A 16,327-nucleotide genomic window follows, 5' to 3' on the forward strand; every position below is an offset into this window, starting at 1 on the left:
TAACTTGGCATTGGATTTTTTCACTTTTTTACTATCGCGGTGAATTAGCTTGGTGGAAAAGTACAATATTTTACAAGTACGTCTTTAATAGAACCCTGTTAAGTCGTAGTTCAACACTGGTTTATATTGGTTTATGAAGTTCCCACTTAAGATTCTTGGAAATGTCCGACATTCAAGCACTTTCAATTCTTTCCAGCTGTTGACGCCGAGAGCTAAACTTTTTCTGGGAAATCCAAGCATTTGCTGAATAATTTACAGACTTATTAACTGGAATACGAACAATAGGCAGTAGTATCTTGCTTCAGTTTTATTGGCCCTAACGATGACTCCAGTCGCAGTCGCTGCAGTTGATCTTCCTGCAAATCCTGCGCGCCAAGGAAAACAGTCAACAGCTTAAGCCCGAAGATTGGACAATGCGATGGTGAAATGAATAAGGCACTGGGTGCCAGATGAATTGCTGGGATAGCTGGTAAAAGGATACGAAGGGACTAGTGTACAGGAAGCCAGGAAGCAGCCAGCCAAAGCTGGCCACTGAGAAGCTTTGATAATGACAACAAAGTTCAACCTCTGCAACCATGGACGACGGGCAGAGGACAAAGGACATTAGTTTATGGCGACGGCGAATGTATCTGCGAGATACGCGTCATGTAACATATTGCGTACTTTAACAGCTTTCTCTGTTGGGGAAGCAAAAAACAAAGCATATGTGAAGACAAGTATATATTTCCCATGAATCATTTTCTAAAAACACTTTAGAGTAATTTAAAATGGTATATATGCCATTAATACAGATAAATGTAAATAAAATCCATTTTCATATTAAATTTGGACGTGCAAATTATAGGCTTTCGTTCTCTGTACTGAGTACATCAAAGTATCTCAAAGTCGCAGTCCTTTTGCTCGGCATCTCCTCAAATGTATCTTTTTAGCTGGTGTATCTTTTTGTGAGCCCTCAACTTTGACGACAGATTGACGCCTTTTTGTGCGTGTGTGCGTCTGTTAGCCGAACTGAATTTCCCCCTAGAGCTATTTCCTATTTTTAGAATTGCCTTCATTTGCCATTCCTGCTTTTTGGCCATACATTTTTTGTTGGTTTTCTTTTTTTTTTTGCCCAAACAATGCCCGGGAAAGGATCTCAGACGTAACCTAAATTTTTAATTTAACTGCCCAGTTTTTATTTGCGTATGTGGGCCATAAAAAGGTCCCTTGAACGACAAAGAGAGAAGGGCGGAACTTCCACAAACAGTTTAAAGCTTTAAAAACCTTACTTGACTGCAATTAACTTAAATTTGTAGTTAATTCTTTGAGTTGCCCAGCTGCAGGATAAACTAATTTTAGTGCAAAGGGATTTCGCCAGATTCATCTCAAATTTGGGGCACTCAATGTCAGATTTTCCGCATGCACAGCTACAAATGCAGCTCGTATCTGAAGCGCTGTCTGCATATTAAAACGCTGTCAAAATTGCACGGCTAAGTGTCATTTCATTTGACGCTTCCCTCTCTTTCACTTTAGCTCGTGCCGTCTCTTTCCACGTTTCTGGCCATCAACTGCAGCAAGCACTCACACATATTACCCCTAATTACCAGGGCCTAAAGCCCACAGTTCCTGAAACCGAAAATTTCGATAGCTCTCGCTTTGATCGCCTGACAATTTTGCGGCTGGGAAAACTGACAGTTTCTGGTTTCTAATTTTCCCACCGAGTTCAGGCATTTAGCCATCAAAACGTAACTATTAGAAATCACACGAAACAATTTACCCAAATATGTCGGCATTTCGAATGCATCCACTAATTGTCGACTCTAATTACGCATTTAATGACGAAATTATGCGTTTTGTAGACGTATTAGGTGTACAAATTAAACGACTATTTCAGGTTTTTGGTAGAGATACGTTCACGTTCACGAGAATTGGTATGCAATTGTTTAAACTCATACGCTGGTTTAATTAAAAAATATTTTCCATCAACCTTGCTGTCTCCGAACTAGATTTTTTGGCAAAGAAAGAGGTCAAAGTGGTGCTCATAAAACATTTTTATGAAATTTTTTCAGCTTGGCCCCCTGGCGCAATGGCTGTTTTCGTTGAGCTGAAAAATTAAAATTTTATTAAAATTTCTCCCCAGATCGTTTTCATTTTGTGCCGCAGAAAGTGGCAAATAATCTTGAAGTTGTGTGTATGAAAAGTGTTCAAGGACTCTCTCCCAGGAATTGGCCAAGATGATGGAGGCAATGAGAATGGCCAAGAGGAAAAGGCAGCGGCAGACGAAGAGGAAAACTGGGCTGAATGTTCGCAATCGATTTGGTGAGCTTTTTTCGGGTTTGCAGCGTGGAGACAGTGCGAATTCCTTTACCTTAATTAAAAAAGTTTACAATTTCTCCTGGCACTGTGACAGCCCCGCCCATCCTCCACCGCCCCCTTTTGTGTGTGTGTGTGTGTGTTTCTGCTTGTATTTGTGTGTCACATAATAAGCCGGGAAAGTGCGTCAAAAAATCAACTGCTAAACAATGAGCAGCAACTTTGCCTCGCTTGCCGCCATTTTGCTCCTTGAAAGCCTGCGGGAATCAGCTGCCAACTTATTTATTCCTTATTCTCCTACCCCCCGCACAGCAAAACCAAAACCCCAGTGTTTTATTTTATTTTGTTTGCTGTTTCTGGCGTCGGCTGGCAGAAAGTTTTAAAATAAACTTGCGTCATAAAAATTTCAAAAGTTTTGCCAAAGCACGAAAAACAAAAACAGAAATTTGCGTTAATTTTGAAGCCAACGAGGAACGAAATGGGGCGAAACGAACCGGAATGGAACGGAAGGCGCTGGCAAGAGGAAGAGCCGAACAAAATTTCGCAACATTTGCTTTTTATGCTCATGTTTCGTCGCGCTCAAAAAGTTGTTCTAATAAATGCTGATGCACATGAAAATAATTACAAAATGGGCGGAAGAAAAACAATTCAATTTTCAGCTGAAAGGAGGAGAAACACTTTGTCCCTAAATCTATTAGTAATTTTATGCAAGTTTAATAGTCTCGGCGAACACTTCACACAACAAATACTTGCTATTAACCTTCTGAATTAATCACCCAATATATTTACTGAAAAATTTATAATAATCTTAATTTCAAACTTGAGCAAATGTGGTTCTTGTCATAATTTTAAGATGCTCGCAAGCTGTTTCAATCTCCATTTTTTATGGTCATTGCTGCCTGGCATCTTCATCATCGTTATGGACATTTCAACTCGTTTTCATTTTATGATCCGATTTGAAGGTCATAAAGCCAACAAATTTTTTTTCGACAACAAATCCGTTAAGACTTTTTCGCCCCTCAGCGCACCGAAACCAGTAGCTTTTGCCCTTTCCCAAGCCACTTGCGGGCTTTGTCTTGGCCAGAAAAGCGGCGCGAATGACGAAGAAACGCATTAAAACTGATTTATTGCTGCAGATAAGTTTGGATTTATATGCCAGTGGCGGAATGTCTGCTCTGCCCGCTTCACCAACGCACACAATTTTCCCCCGCGATTTTCGGCAAAAATGTTGCCAGCGCTTTGCGTGCCCTAATCTGTTGGAATTTACCCCGCAGTCAAATACAAAAACCTTTGGCACATTTAATTAAGATTTAACCTTTAATTACGATTTAAAAAGATTACAATGTCAAATTCACGCTATCATCTAACCCAACCACCGCCCACCCATCGCCCACTTCCCACTTCCTTTCATCCACTGGTTCCACTTGGCGTCGCACTCCCACATCGTCAGCTACTTTCGCCGAGAGCGATTCTCGATATGCGACCACGGGAAGGATGTGATTACATTCGGGGGCTAGCAGACCAGCTACGAGTATTGCATATCATTTTCTATTCGCAACACTGCGAGAAAATGTGGCAAAATGTGTGGTAAGTCTGGATAATCCAGAACTACTGTTCTGATATTAATTGAGTAACTATAACTAAGTAAGTATATGGTGTAGCATATTGTGTAGATATTTGAATTTGAATAATATTTATAGTTTCTATAAGTGCATGGTAATTTCTCGCAGTGCACGGTTCTCGAAACTCCTTGCGAATTGCGAATTTTTCGCCCTTTCATGCCCCTCCACTCAATGGCTCGCTAATTATGCAAGCAATGGGCGTAGCAAACTCAATGATGCTATGGCATTATCGTTATCGTTATCGCAATCGTAATCGACCCTGTAATTGTTCTCCCCCCAGCAAAATGGAGATATTCATGCAAATGCCAACAAAAGATGAAAAAAAGAAAGGGGATTGGCTGAAGGGGATTGCCTTTTGAAATCGGTGACCCCGACGTGATGCGAATCAAGTGTAATTTATTTTGCTCAACACTCTCGAATTCATGTCACTTGTGCATTATTTGTAAGCAACCATCAATTGGCTTCATGTAAGTTATTAGAATCTATGGATCAACAATAAAAAGAAAGGGGAGTCTTACATTTTATTTGTTTGATTAATGGTATTTAACGCAATAAGTATATTAAATTTGATTAGCGCATAACACAGCAGCGAACTGTTGACTTTGGCTTTTAATTATGAAATTTAATTTCATCGGCTTCGGATAAAACTTCGCTGATAAATATTAGATAGCGTTGTGTAAAACTTTTCAACGTTCTGTGTAAACGAAACTGAGTTTGTTCTTCCTACAGAGACTTCCTCTTCTTATTTTTCATTAAGTTTTCCTTTTTCACTTTTGCGAACCTTTTGTGAATTGGTGTGTGTTTGTGTGTGTGTGTGTGGCTGGTCTTGTTCTCGTTGTTTTTGGCGTCATTGTTTCGCTTAGCGATATTAAGAGCTTTTGTTGGGTCCGCTAGTTTGAACGAGCTTGCTTGTCTAACACCTCTCTTTTTTATGCACTGAAAACTATTATTAGGAATATTAAAAAACATGGTAATATTAGACTAAATAAAATATAACTAAAGCTGGATCTAAGCTATTAATGAAGCAGTTTAAATATTATTCAAACATTTGGTTGACAGTTTCTTTTGAGCTTTTGCTCTCAGTGTAGAGTCCACTCAGCCACGCCCCCTTCTCACTGGCACCAAGTGTGTGGGCGTTAATATTCATTACAATGTCAAACGCAATATCTTGGGACAAACGCAGGGACATGTTCTTGTTCTTGTCGTCCTTTATCTGGGCTTTATCCCTCCTTTCCCCACATCCACCCCCCTCCCAAACATGCTGCTTTCACTCGGCCTTTGTTGGCATTGCTTTCTGCTTTCTCCTATTTTATTTTACTTTATTTATGCCCATGCCTACCCATAAGTTTATTATTTATAATCTCACTCAAGTGCGACACTTTTCTACGAGTGTGCTTACATTTGATCCCCCTGCCCCACTCCGCACACTCGCGCCCAACTTTTTATGTTCGCCCTTTGGCAATCGGTTTATATTTTGTATGGTTTATTAACAATTTGCGCTGCACAACAAAGCAAAGTGTATGTGTATGTTGTATGGACGCACACATACATAGTAGAAACCGCCCAGTGGGCCTACTTTAATGACCGCCGCTGTGGCGCACAAAAATATTGTCGCCTCAGCGTAAAGTACAAGGCAAAAAGAAATGTTTTTTATTGCATTTTATTGTTAAAGACATTTCCACTTTTATGCTCGCATAAAACCCAGACAAATGCGCCATTTTGTGCCTCCACCTCCAGGCTCCAAATTGAATTACACAAATACCATATTTGTGAAAATAAAAGGGCAAACGAAAAACCTTAAAGTTAATATGCTTTAGATGCCATCTCGCATAACAGACTTTTCCTATTTTAAAGCGCTGTTTGATTCGTTTTCAACATTTTAAGCCTGCATTAAAATGTCTACCGATTTATTCAAATTTCTATTCACCACAAATGGCAAAGTGAAATAATAATCATTTTTCCCATGGCAAAATGTAATGAATGCCCTTTGCTGCACTTTGTTCCTTATTTTTGCCGTTTTCATTTTCAAACTGCAATTTGTACTAAGCTGATTGCGAATTGCAAAATTTATCATCATGGTATGGAAATAAGTTATGTAAACATATAAAAGGGACGCAAATGTGTGCGGCTTTGAATGTTTATTTGCCAGAAATTAGTAAAGCTTTTCGAACTCAATCTCGTCATAAGCTCTGAAAATTCTTTTGGCAAATGCTAACATAATTTAAATGAAAGATATCTGCAAATTACTAGAGTTAATCGAGTTAATCTTTCCGATAAATTTAAGGTGATAACATATCGTGCTTAATTGTATAACAATCGCTAATCGAAGCTAAAGAAAGCGATTTATCGTCGCGAACGTTTAATTATTCCTTATAGATAAATGCAGCAATTAACCGTGAAAGCCTTTGCATTGGATGTTTTTCCCGACATACATATGTTCTATTATTTCCACATGCATTCACTGCTATCGATTAATATCTATGGGTCATTGTGTTGTCTGGATAACAAAGGACTGAAAAATTATCGATTTTCGATTTGTGCGTGCGTGTGTGTGTGTGTGCGTCCTATGTGTGTATGTGTGTGTTCGGCAGGCATTCAAATAGCGGGCAACAAATGTCGTTTATTGTACACATACAAAAGGGGGAAAGAAGAAAGCGGAGAAAGCGGAGAAAGCGGCAGGGAGTTGAAAGGACAAATGTCAAAGAGCAACCGACGCCTGCTTGATTACCAAAAAAAAAAAAGGAAAAGACAGGCGGGTGGAGGTTAAAGGGAGGAACGTACAAGCTGAAAGCAGAACGAAGAGAAGCACGGATAGTAGACAAAAGGAGGAGAGGAGAGGACGAATGCGAGGAGACGACGGAGCAGGAGGATAACAAAGGGCAATGCGCTCAGCCGCCTGTTGAATGTCAAAAGTAACGGTATACAGACCCCTTATTCTGCCTGCAAATGACAATGGAAGCCATAAGAATGTCGCTGTGTGCGTGAGCGACTAACTGAGTGTGCGAGTGAGTAAGTGAGTGCGTGAGTGTGTGCTAGTGAACTCAACGGAGTGTCGGCATTTGTGGCTGTGTGTGTTGGTGAGCGGCGGGCGATGTGAGAGCATTCCATTTGCCTGTGTAATGCAATTTGCTAGGAAACCTCCTTCAGCTATTTTTCCCCTTAACCGTTACGTTTGGCCATCCTTCGATTTTCCAAAAAGATAATTTCGTATTTCATGCGCATTCTATAGGTTTCTTATACAACATAATGAACGTTTTATTTTTTTTACAAAATATATATTTAAATTCAGTAAATATTTATCGAGAAGCTTTATGCTAATGCTTCTAATTGACAGAGATTAGTATTGCGTACCAAAATTGGTGTTATGATTTTTTTAAATATTCATTATTCTATATTCATGAATATCACTGGTGTTTTCATTTTCAACACCAACAGCTGTTTTTGTTGCATGTTCCTTCGCTGCCCCTTGTGTGTGTGTGTATTTTTTTTCGCCCGCCACAACAACTAATTGACTTTCAATGGAAGCTGCGCCCTCTCAATTACGCCACGTAACTTAGTTAGGCTTGTGATGTATGGCACTATGTAGTACAACGCGCACACATTACCCCCGCCACCTAAGCAAAAAAAAAAGTTCATTTTGATTATGGGCCGCAAAAAGCCTGCAAAGTAGAATGTCTTTATTCAAAAAGCCAAACTACATGACAACAACGTTGGCAGGATAACGAATCAACAACAACAACAACGGCAGGAACGATGACAGCAACAACGCCTGTAAATCCTCTAAGCCACAATATTTACTGTGATGGCACAGTGGGTGATGTGGGCATGCAACGGGGCAAAAAAAGGGGCGCCAGCAGTGGTAATACGAAAATGGTGTGCGAAAAAACCAGAAAATCCACCAATCCCATTTTGCGGTCAAGGGTTCGACGGGATGCTACATTTCATTAGATTAAGAACGAAATTTTATGGTAACATAAGTTATATACATTTGTTATTTGTAAAATATAACCTATAACTACAAATAATAATAATTATAACCTGCACAACAGTGCGTATGAGTAACATCTTAGCTCACAAATTGCTCATACGCACCGTTGTTTTTCACTTCAGAGTCATTTAAAGTGCTTTAAACTTTAAAAAACGGAATATAGCCCAGAATTCTCATCTGACCTGCTCTCTAAAACACCTCGTCGTTTTCACACGGACTGCTTGTTGAAAAAAGGCGGGAAAGCAGAGCTGGAAAAACAAATGATGATGATGGGGGGGGGGGGGGGGCGGTGAAGAGAAGGGAAAGGTAAGAGATGGGAAAAGGCAGCTCTGGCAACAAAGCAACAACTAAAATTGAAAGGCAGACAAATAAAAAGTGACGAGCAGGAAAACACATACATACATAAGGAGGGGAAAAAGGGATGCTGAGCAACATGATAAAGGCACAAAAATCAATTTCTGTGTCAATTTTTTCCTTTTTTTCTCTTTTTTTTAGGCGCCGCGTGTGAAGCACGACGAGAAATACAAAAAATGCGTGCGGTTTCGTAAAAAAAAGAAGAAAAACAAAAAATTGAGAACTTGGGGCGAGAAAAGTGGGTGGGAAAAGCCGAGGCCCCGAACCGCACAAAATGCCGCTCATATTTCAAAACAGTTTCGGGAATGTCCTTGGATTTGTCAGTGCTTTTTTCGCGCCGGAGCGAAACAGGAAACAGGAATAGCGGAAAAAAGGGGGAAAACACAATTAAGTGCAGCCAACGCATAAATCTTTCGAACAAAATAAGTCGCCAGACGGGGAATTTTGGTCAAAATTTTTGCCATTGTTATTGATAAACCCCGAGCGAAAGGCCAAAATAACTTCAGGGAACTGCAAGGTCAGCTAAGAAGTTTGAAATGGCATTCAGTTTTGATAGTTGATGATAATTAAAAATGCTAAGAATGGCATAAATCTAATTATAGTAGTGAACATGAAAATTAAGTTTCTCATAATTATTTGTAAGCCACCTCTACCATTTATAATACCCGCAGTATTTTGAATTTAATGCGATTTTTTGCGTAATAAAAAAGCCGACTAAATATTCACCGCAAAAATAAGGATTTTATACATATTCCCAACCCAAATGAAGACATAAAATCCCCCAGATTAGGTAGCAAACTCCCCGGAAAATGCAAAAATCCCGCCTACAGAGGTAAAATGCGAACGAGCAAATGTGGGCGCACGCTGGGCGTGGGCGTGGCGCTCTGGGCGAGGGAAAATATTGCTGACAAGCGAAAAGCACCAGAAAATTTACGAACGAGTGAATTTTGTGCGGTGGTAGTATCATACATTTTGTAGTGAGTATTTCGCATTTTGTAGTTTTTGATGTTGTGTAGTTTTATATTTATTGCATTGTTTACCGAGCGGGGCGAAAGGCAATGACAAGTCGGCCTGCTGCCCCGCCCCCTTTTCCATTTTCAAAGGGGGCGTTGCTTTGCCGTTAGCAACAAAGTCACAAGTTATTTATGTGAAAGTCTCGTTTCGTCGTTGCGTGTCTTCTCATTGGATTCGATTTGACGCGAGTGCTTTGATTATTTTACAGCCTTTTTCTGCTTTGATTTTTCGCCCGAATTTCCCGCACCGAATCCCAAAGCCCACCGATTTTCCCGGGCGTGCGTTTTTCTGCAGTCTAGCCGGGGGAAAATTTATGCCGACATCGCCTATATTTATAGACACCTTCACCTGTCTTGCCAAAAGTCACTTACAAAATTAAATTTGTTGCCGCCACTCGTGCCCTCTCTTTCGCCCCATCCTTGTGCCATCTCTTTCTAGCCGGATCCATTGCAATGGTAAGAATATACAAATTTTCGTTGATATTTTGTTTGTCTTAGATTGTCAACAGATTGTACTCAAAGGTATTGTCAATTATTTTTCTTTGCTCACATTTTTCGCTGCCATCGATTGGTGGTAGTGTTGGGAAATGGAAAGCGGGGGAAAATGTTTCGTGGAAATGGCGCAATATGGGTAACGGTTATGTGGATGGCGCGAAAATTACGGTAATAGACGGGAAAAGAGTTTCGCCTGGAAATGGTTATTATTTATAACCAATTCTATTTTATGACAAAAAAAATATTATAATCTATTAATTTATTTATGACCCATTTTGCAACAAAATGTATGTTCATATATTTAGATGAATAATAAAAATATTTATTGGCATCGTATGTAAATAAACTTTTAATGCATTTTAAAGTGCCTTAAAGTGTCTTAATAGCCAATAATATTTGGGTTAACTAAACTAGCTTGATCAAGTAAATAAAGAGTGAAAGTGAAGTAAACAAGTTGTAAACGTAATGAACTAAAAAAAAGACTGTAACTCGTAGGGAAAAAGTTTTAACTTTCATCTCGTCTAAATTGTTGAAGTTTTTAAAGGTGCGTGGAAAGTAATTGAAACGCGGGCTTAAAAACTTTTTAATGCAACCGGGTTTCGCTTTCTTTTATTCAACAAAATTCCTCGTTTCGTTTATTCACTTGTTTGTCTTCTGTGGCAACATTACGAGTTTTTGGTTTTCCGTGGAAAAACAACGTTCTCAAATTGAGCGTAAGTAGGGAAAATGCCAAACAAAGTAGGAGTAAAAGTAAAGTAAACCATTCCAGTGACATGTCTTTGGCATATTAATAAATAATACATCAGAAATCTCTTGGGCATATTATCATCATACACTCCCTCACTTTTGACTCGTTTATTATTTATATTATTTTATTGTGCACTGCGTCGTTGACAAAATGTTGTTTTCGCCCAATTTCTAATATTTTTCCATAAGCAAAACATTAAAGGCATATAACAAAATCAGTTTATGAGCTAATTCACATATATATTTTTTTAACAACTTCCAAATGTTCGATGATTAAAACTTATGCGCAAATTGGTCCCAATAAATACTCGTTAAAAATTCCATTAATTTTACGTGTGTATTCCATATTAGATTGCGTATGCCGAAATGGAATAATTTAAACTTAATTTAATGATAAACGCATGAATAAATGCGTTTTTTTTTTGTCGCATAGTAACAAATTAATTTGGCTTAAGCTTTTGCAGCCGGCTTTATTATTTGTAAATTCCATTTAAATTGCCACAAAGGCGAACGCAATGAATTTAAATGAATTTCGAGCTTGGTTTTAAATCGTTTTCCGATCGCATTTTCCGCATTTCCCAGCAAAATTGTTGCGGGGCTGCCGCTCATCGTTCCAAAGCAAATATTTGCCATGTCACAATGTTGCAAATACTTTTGCAGCCAGTTACAAAAAACAAAAACAAAAAAACGGGCAAATAATAGGTAGTAACAAAAAATAGATAAATAAATCACTGCGAAGGACGACAACATTGCCGTTGTTGTTGTTCTTGATTGTTGATTTTTTAGTGGTGATTAATGCAATGTTAGTGTGTGTGTGTGTGTGTGTGCTGAGCATTTTTATGCACTTGCTGCTGGAATTTTCCTTCGTGGCTTTTCCACTTGCTTTTTTCTGTTGGTTGTTTGTTTTCTTTGTTGTTTGTGCAGCGCACGGTTTCATTAATTATTTATTTATTTGGCTACTCACCCGCAATTGTTGTTGTTGTAGTTGCTGTTGTCCTTGTTGTTTTTGCTGACTTGCTGTTGCTTTTTTGTTTTTTGTTTTTCTTTTTGGTTTGTTGTTTGATAGTTGCCACAAATCAATCAAACGCCCGACTCGAATATATATAAATCGGTTTGTTTATGGATCTGTATATATTTAAGTATTTTTCTATGGAATTTCTCTGCTTACTTTTTCGCTCTTCACATTGTTTCTCTCAGTGCATCTATGATTTATGCCACAGAAATACATTACTTTTGCTACTCGTGTCATGGTGAAAATAATAAATTTATTTCATAATTTATATCCTTAAACATTTATTCATTGCATCGGTCAGTTTGTTTAATCCGCCATTCATGATTTATTTAGCAAGCGAAAAGTGCGAAAGTGGGAAAGAACCGAGAAAATATTATGAAAAGATACCATAATTCGATCCAGCCGTTAAATACAAGTGTAAACATAAGTTTAACATTGTACTCGATTAGAGTAAACAACTTGTAAACTAACAAATAACTGGGCTGCGGTAAAAACTACAATTTTTTGTTTGCTTAGCTTTTAATGTTTTTAAAAACTATATATAAAGCAATTCCATGAATAATACCTGACTGCTTAAGAGCTGTCATTGCCTGCATAGATCTAATCTCGAAACTATAATAATAATAACAATAAGCACCACCGAGTGAAGGTGCCAAATATTTATGCACATAAATCGACGCCAAATGTTGGTGGCCAATACTGAATTACACGCAAATTACAAGCGCTAAGAATAATCAAAGCAATTTTAATTCAAATTCAGCCGAGCAATGCATTTTTCAAACGAAAAAGCCTTTTGTTTATGCCATAAAAACGATGAAAAACGGCCCAAAATGCTAAACAAAAATGGTTTCTGAATGAAAAATCAACGGCCAGCGAAGTGAATGAGTGTCGCTCTCTCTATGACCATATATTTTCTGGCTGATTTCTGATTTTGTATGACGCTTTAAACACATTACGAAAATCAACAAATAATGTTTATCGATTACATGAGAACAGTGAGCCGCGTATTTGGATCACTCACATTTTGTGACGAGTTTCCATTCGATTTTTTCGTTTATTTCTTCCGTTTGCCAAACTTGACACTAAGCCCTTTGATTCAGCTGGGAATTTGGCTCCTTTGAGCCAATCAGATTTGCATTAGCTTCAGTCGAAAGTTGAGCGACACTCAATGGCGAAGGGAAAATGGAAAAATCAAAGAGAAAGGCGACAGTTGGAAAGGCAAAGCCAAGTGGACAGTATCTGCAAAAACCAGCCGCTGGTCGCAAAGTAGTTTGGCCAAAAGGCCCACTCGCAAGTTGGCCCAAAAATGTGTCAACTCACTAAGGGCAACCTGATGGAAGGCTGCTTAACGAACTTGAAATATCATTATGGATATGCAATTTTCAGCTTGATGACTTTAAGCTGCACTAATATTATTATCAAGTTAAAATAATGCCAAACTAAGCCAACATACCCGCTGGCAAATATCACCAATTAAGCTGGGCTTTATCGCATAATATCTCGCATTCCTTGGCACTGACTTTAAATGCAGCAATTTTCATAAATATTTGTAGCTGCGGCCCAAGCGGCGTATGTGTAATATTTCTAATGCCCAAAAAAGGTTTCATTCCCCCAGCGCTGCAGCTGGCCAAATGAAATGCGCTCAAAATGCTCCAGCGCACACAGGGCGTATGCGCAACATTTTTATAATTATGCGTCGGCAGCTGCAAGTTAAACACGCCAAATGCAATTAAATGCTTCAAACGGTGTTTTCTTTTTGCCCAACATTTTTTCGCTGTTTTTTTCTCTCTTTTTTTTGGCAAATTTCTGCTATATTTTTTGGATTTCTTTTCCTTTTTTTCATTCTCAGCTTTGTTTTGTTTTTTAATTAAAAATTGAAACTAAAGCGCCCAAGCAGCTTAAATATTTAACAAGTGAACAGGAATGGTGTGTGTGTGTGTATGGGTTAAGGAATGGGGGCAGCAGGGGGTTAAGGGACGACCCATGCGGAGACAATTAGAAATGCTTTTCGCAGGCGGCAAAGGGGGCGTGGCTGGCGCGTGTGGCAGCCAGTTTTTATGGGAGAAGAAATTCCGTTTTATGCGAATGCCATTGCATACTTTCGGGAGTTGGCGAGTGCCAGGCGAATATTACGTTTACAGGGTGCGAGATTGGTCTAAAGATATTTGCTAGATTGCTCTTTACATTCTGCTCTGTACTGTGGATTTTAAGGCCAAATTGGTCACATAATTTCTGACCAGAAGTAGTCAATTGGCAGGGTTTCTGAACTTGACCCCATTCCACGCTCAATTACAGGGTATATTGCGCCCTAATCCATTGTATGCCGTAATGGCATTGTGCCCGGCAAGCATTTGTAATTAATTTGGCACAGAGACACACGGGCTTAGTTTTTTGTTGGTCGAACAAAGCAAATCGCCGGGGAGCACACACACACACACACACACATGCAACAGGGAAATGGGTTGGGAAAGTCAGTGGGAAAACTCTGAGGTGCGACTCAAACATTCGGGGACTGAACACTTTAAGCCCAAATGGTTCCATTCCAAAGGGCAAACAGCATGCGAATTGAGCCATCGTCCATTCCCACAGCCGATGCTGTCTGATTGCGGCGAGGTGCTAAGCCGATTTGGCTGCTGAATAGGCTTACACTATTTAATTTGCCATCAGACTGCTTTCAGAGTGTTTATTTTTGTGTAGCGTATTTAAGCCAATTTTAAGTACAATAGAGAGCAGTTTAACGCAGGCAAAAATGCTTTTAAGTAAAGAAACATTCTTTGGGTAAATAAATATTTGAATCCAAGTTTAACGAACTCATTTGCTAATCTATTTTTCAAATATCTACTTAAATAGGTGCTTGGATTGTGTTTTTTCCGCTTCACTATAAATATATAAGCTTTGCCAGAACTTTAAAGTAAATTACTTTTTTGGAAAATCGTTTAAAATAATCTTCCTAGAAAATACAAAAAGCTACTTCCGACATTTAAATGTTTCAAGTCAATATTGAAATAAATCTAAAAAATTTCCACAGACACTTGCGAGCAATTTCAAAAATGTTTCGGGAAATTCTCATGGTCATTATATTAAAATTTTAGAGCATTTTTACTGCTTTCGAAAACGACTTTTTTATAGGGTATTTGATGAATTATGCATTCATTTCATGTTGTTTAGGATAAATGTTTTTGAGCACATAAAAAAAATACAGCCGAACAACTGGGGAATATGGACTTTTCCAATCGTATTTCGTTTTATATTTGATCACAGAAAAAAAAGGTTTAACCAAAACTCACAACAGGAATTGTTCTATATTTCGTTTTTCGATAACAACTTTAAAATGTTTTTTTTTTTTATTTTTTAAGTTAGCTTTTTTTTTGGCCCGCGCCAATTGACAAGACGACGAGTAATTTTCCCAGATTTTCCCCAGTTTTTCTAGTTTCTTTCTTTTCGCTAGTAAAGCACGTCGTGCCGTCGGCAAAGCTGAACGAGAACTGAAATCAGAATCAGAAAATGCGATGGACGATGCCGAAAAGCGAGAAGCGAAACGAAGTGAGTCGAAGCGCAGCGAAAGGAGAGCAGTCAGCGATTTTCCCGCTTTTCCGACCATCTCGCATGCGAGATTTTCTATCGCAGCGATGGGAAATTCTCTGGGCGCACCGAATTTCCCTTGTGACGCAGCAAACGAAAGCGAATCTGAAGGTTCGGCTGGCTGGCTGACTGCTTTTCATCTGGGCCGATTTTCTATTTGGCCAAAGAGAGAGCATCACTCGGTCTCGTTTTTTCTTTGGCCAAATTGTGGGCCTACCTGTTGCTTAGCAACTCGGCTAAAAAGCGAGGAACTGGAAACTGGGAGCTGCGAGCTGGGAACTGGCAATTCGCGGATTGGCTTGGGGTAGGTAGTGAAGCACTCATTATTTCATTGTCGGGTGCCAAAAAAAGTTAGAAATTCGTTTTACTGCCAGCTGTTGCCAATAAAACAATTGAATCGTGTAAAATATGATAATATTTTAATAATACAAGAGCGCATTGTTTCTCACACATTGTTTACCCTATAACAACAGAAAATTAATAAAAATCAAGTTTAACCATTTTTATTGTTTCTATTATTATTGTTTCTAAAAATACACTACTATTGTTATTTCATTCTTCGCTGCTTATGGTTTTTAGATCCCATCTGCACAATATGCATGTATGAATTATAATTTACAGTATAAATAATCAATTACCGATACCAAATATATAAAATAAATACCTAAAACAACCCACATAAATAATACAGAATAAATTCAGAATTAACTGCCCTCCTCCGCGCTCCTCATTCGACTCACTTAAACAGCTTCGCCGGCCACTTTCTCCAGTCTTTCTCGTCAGTGTTACTCATCAAATTACTTGGCACTTAATTGATTCGTGTGCGGAAAAGACGAGACTGGGAGCACTTGAATGGCTTATAATTCCCCAGACCCCCAGCTGGTATCCGAATTACTGACTGCAATTGATTCGACTACCGGCGCAATGCCCACACTCGAATGCTATCATCGGTAGCTCATTTACATGTGAATTTGCCGAATGTCATTTGGATATTTTGACAGTCGAAGGCAACTCAAGTGGGCATACGAAAACAAGGAGCCATATGTTTGCACAGGCGGAGCATTTTCCATTCCCATGTCTTGACCTGACCCTCTTCAAGTGCCAGGGAAAGTCTGTCCTTAAGTGACGATATTTACAACGAGGATATTTCTTGGCCTAAATCCCGTTAATATTATATTATCAGAAAATGAATTCACTTATAATACGTATTCCATATGTTTAT

At 38.8% G+C, this 16,327-nt stretch overlaps 1 protein-coding gene across 3 annotated transcripts in view; it reads right to left on the reverse strand.

Annotated features, from left to right (window-relative positions):
- LOC6725659 (Kv channel-interacting protein 4) overlaps window positions 1-16,327 on the reverse strand; it is a 77,016-nt gene that overhangs the window by 53,304 nt on the left and 7,385 nt on the right. Inside the window, exons 1-2 of one of the 3 annotated variants that reach the window (XM_044923788.1) lie at window positions 14,811-15,032; window positions 11,476-11,713 (exon numbers count right to left, since the gene is read on the reverse strand). The exons of 1 other annotated variant lie outside the window; for it this stretch is intronic. The gene's annotated coding sequence lies outside the window, so the exon portion shown is untranslated. Of the gene's footprint in view, window positions 1-11,475; window positions 11,714-14,810; window positions 15,033-16,327 lie in introns of those variants that run through there. One more of the 3 variants, XM_016172740.3, reaches the window with a different exon arrangement.

Source organism: Drosophila simulans, chromosome X (assembly GCF_016746395.2).
Source record: "Drosophila simulans strain w501 chromosome X, Prin_Dsim_3.1, whole genome shotgun sequence".
NCBI classification, from domain to species: domain Eukaryota; kingdom Metazoa; phylum Arthropoda; class Insecta; order Diptera; family Drosophilidae; genus Drosophila; species Drosophila simulans.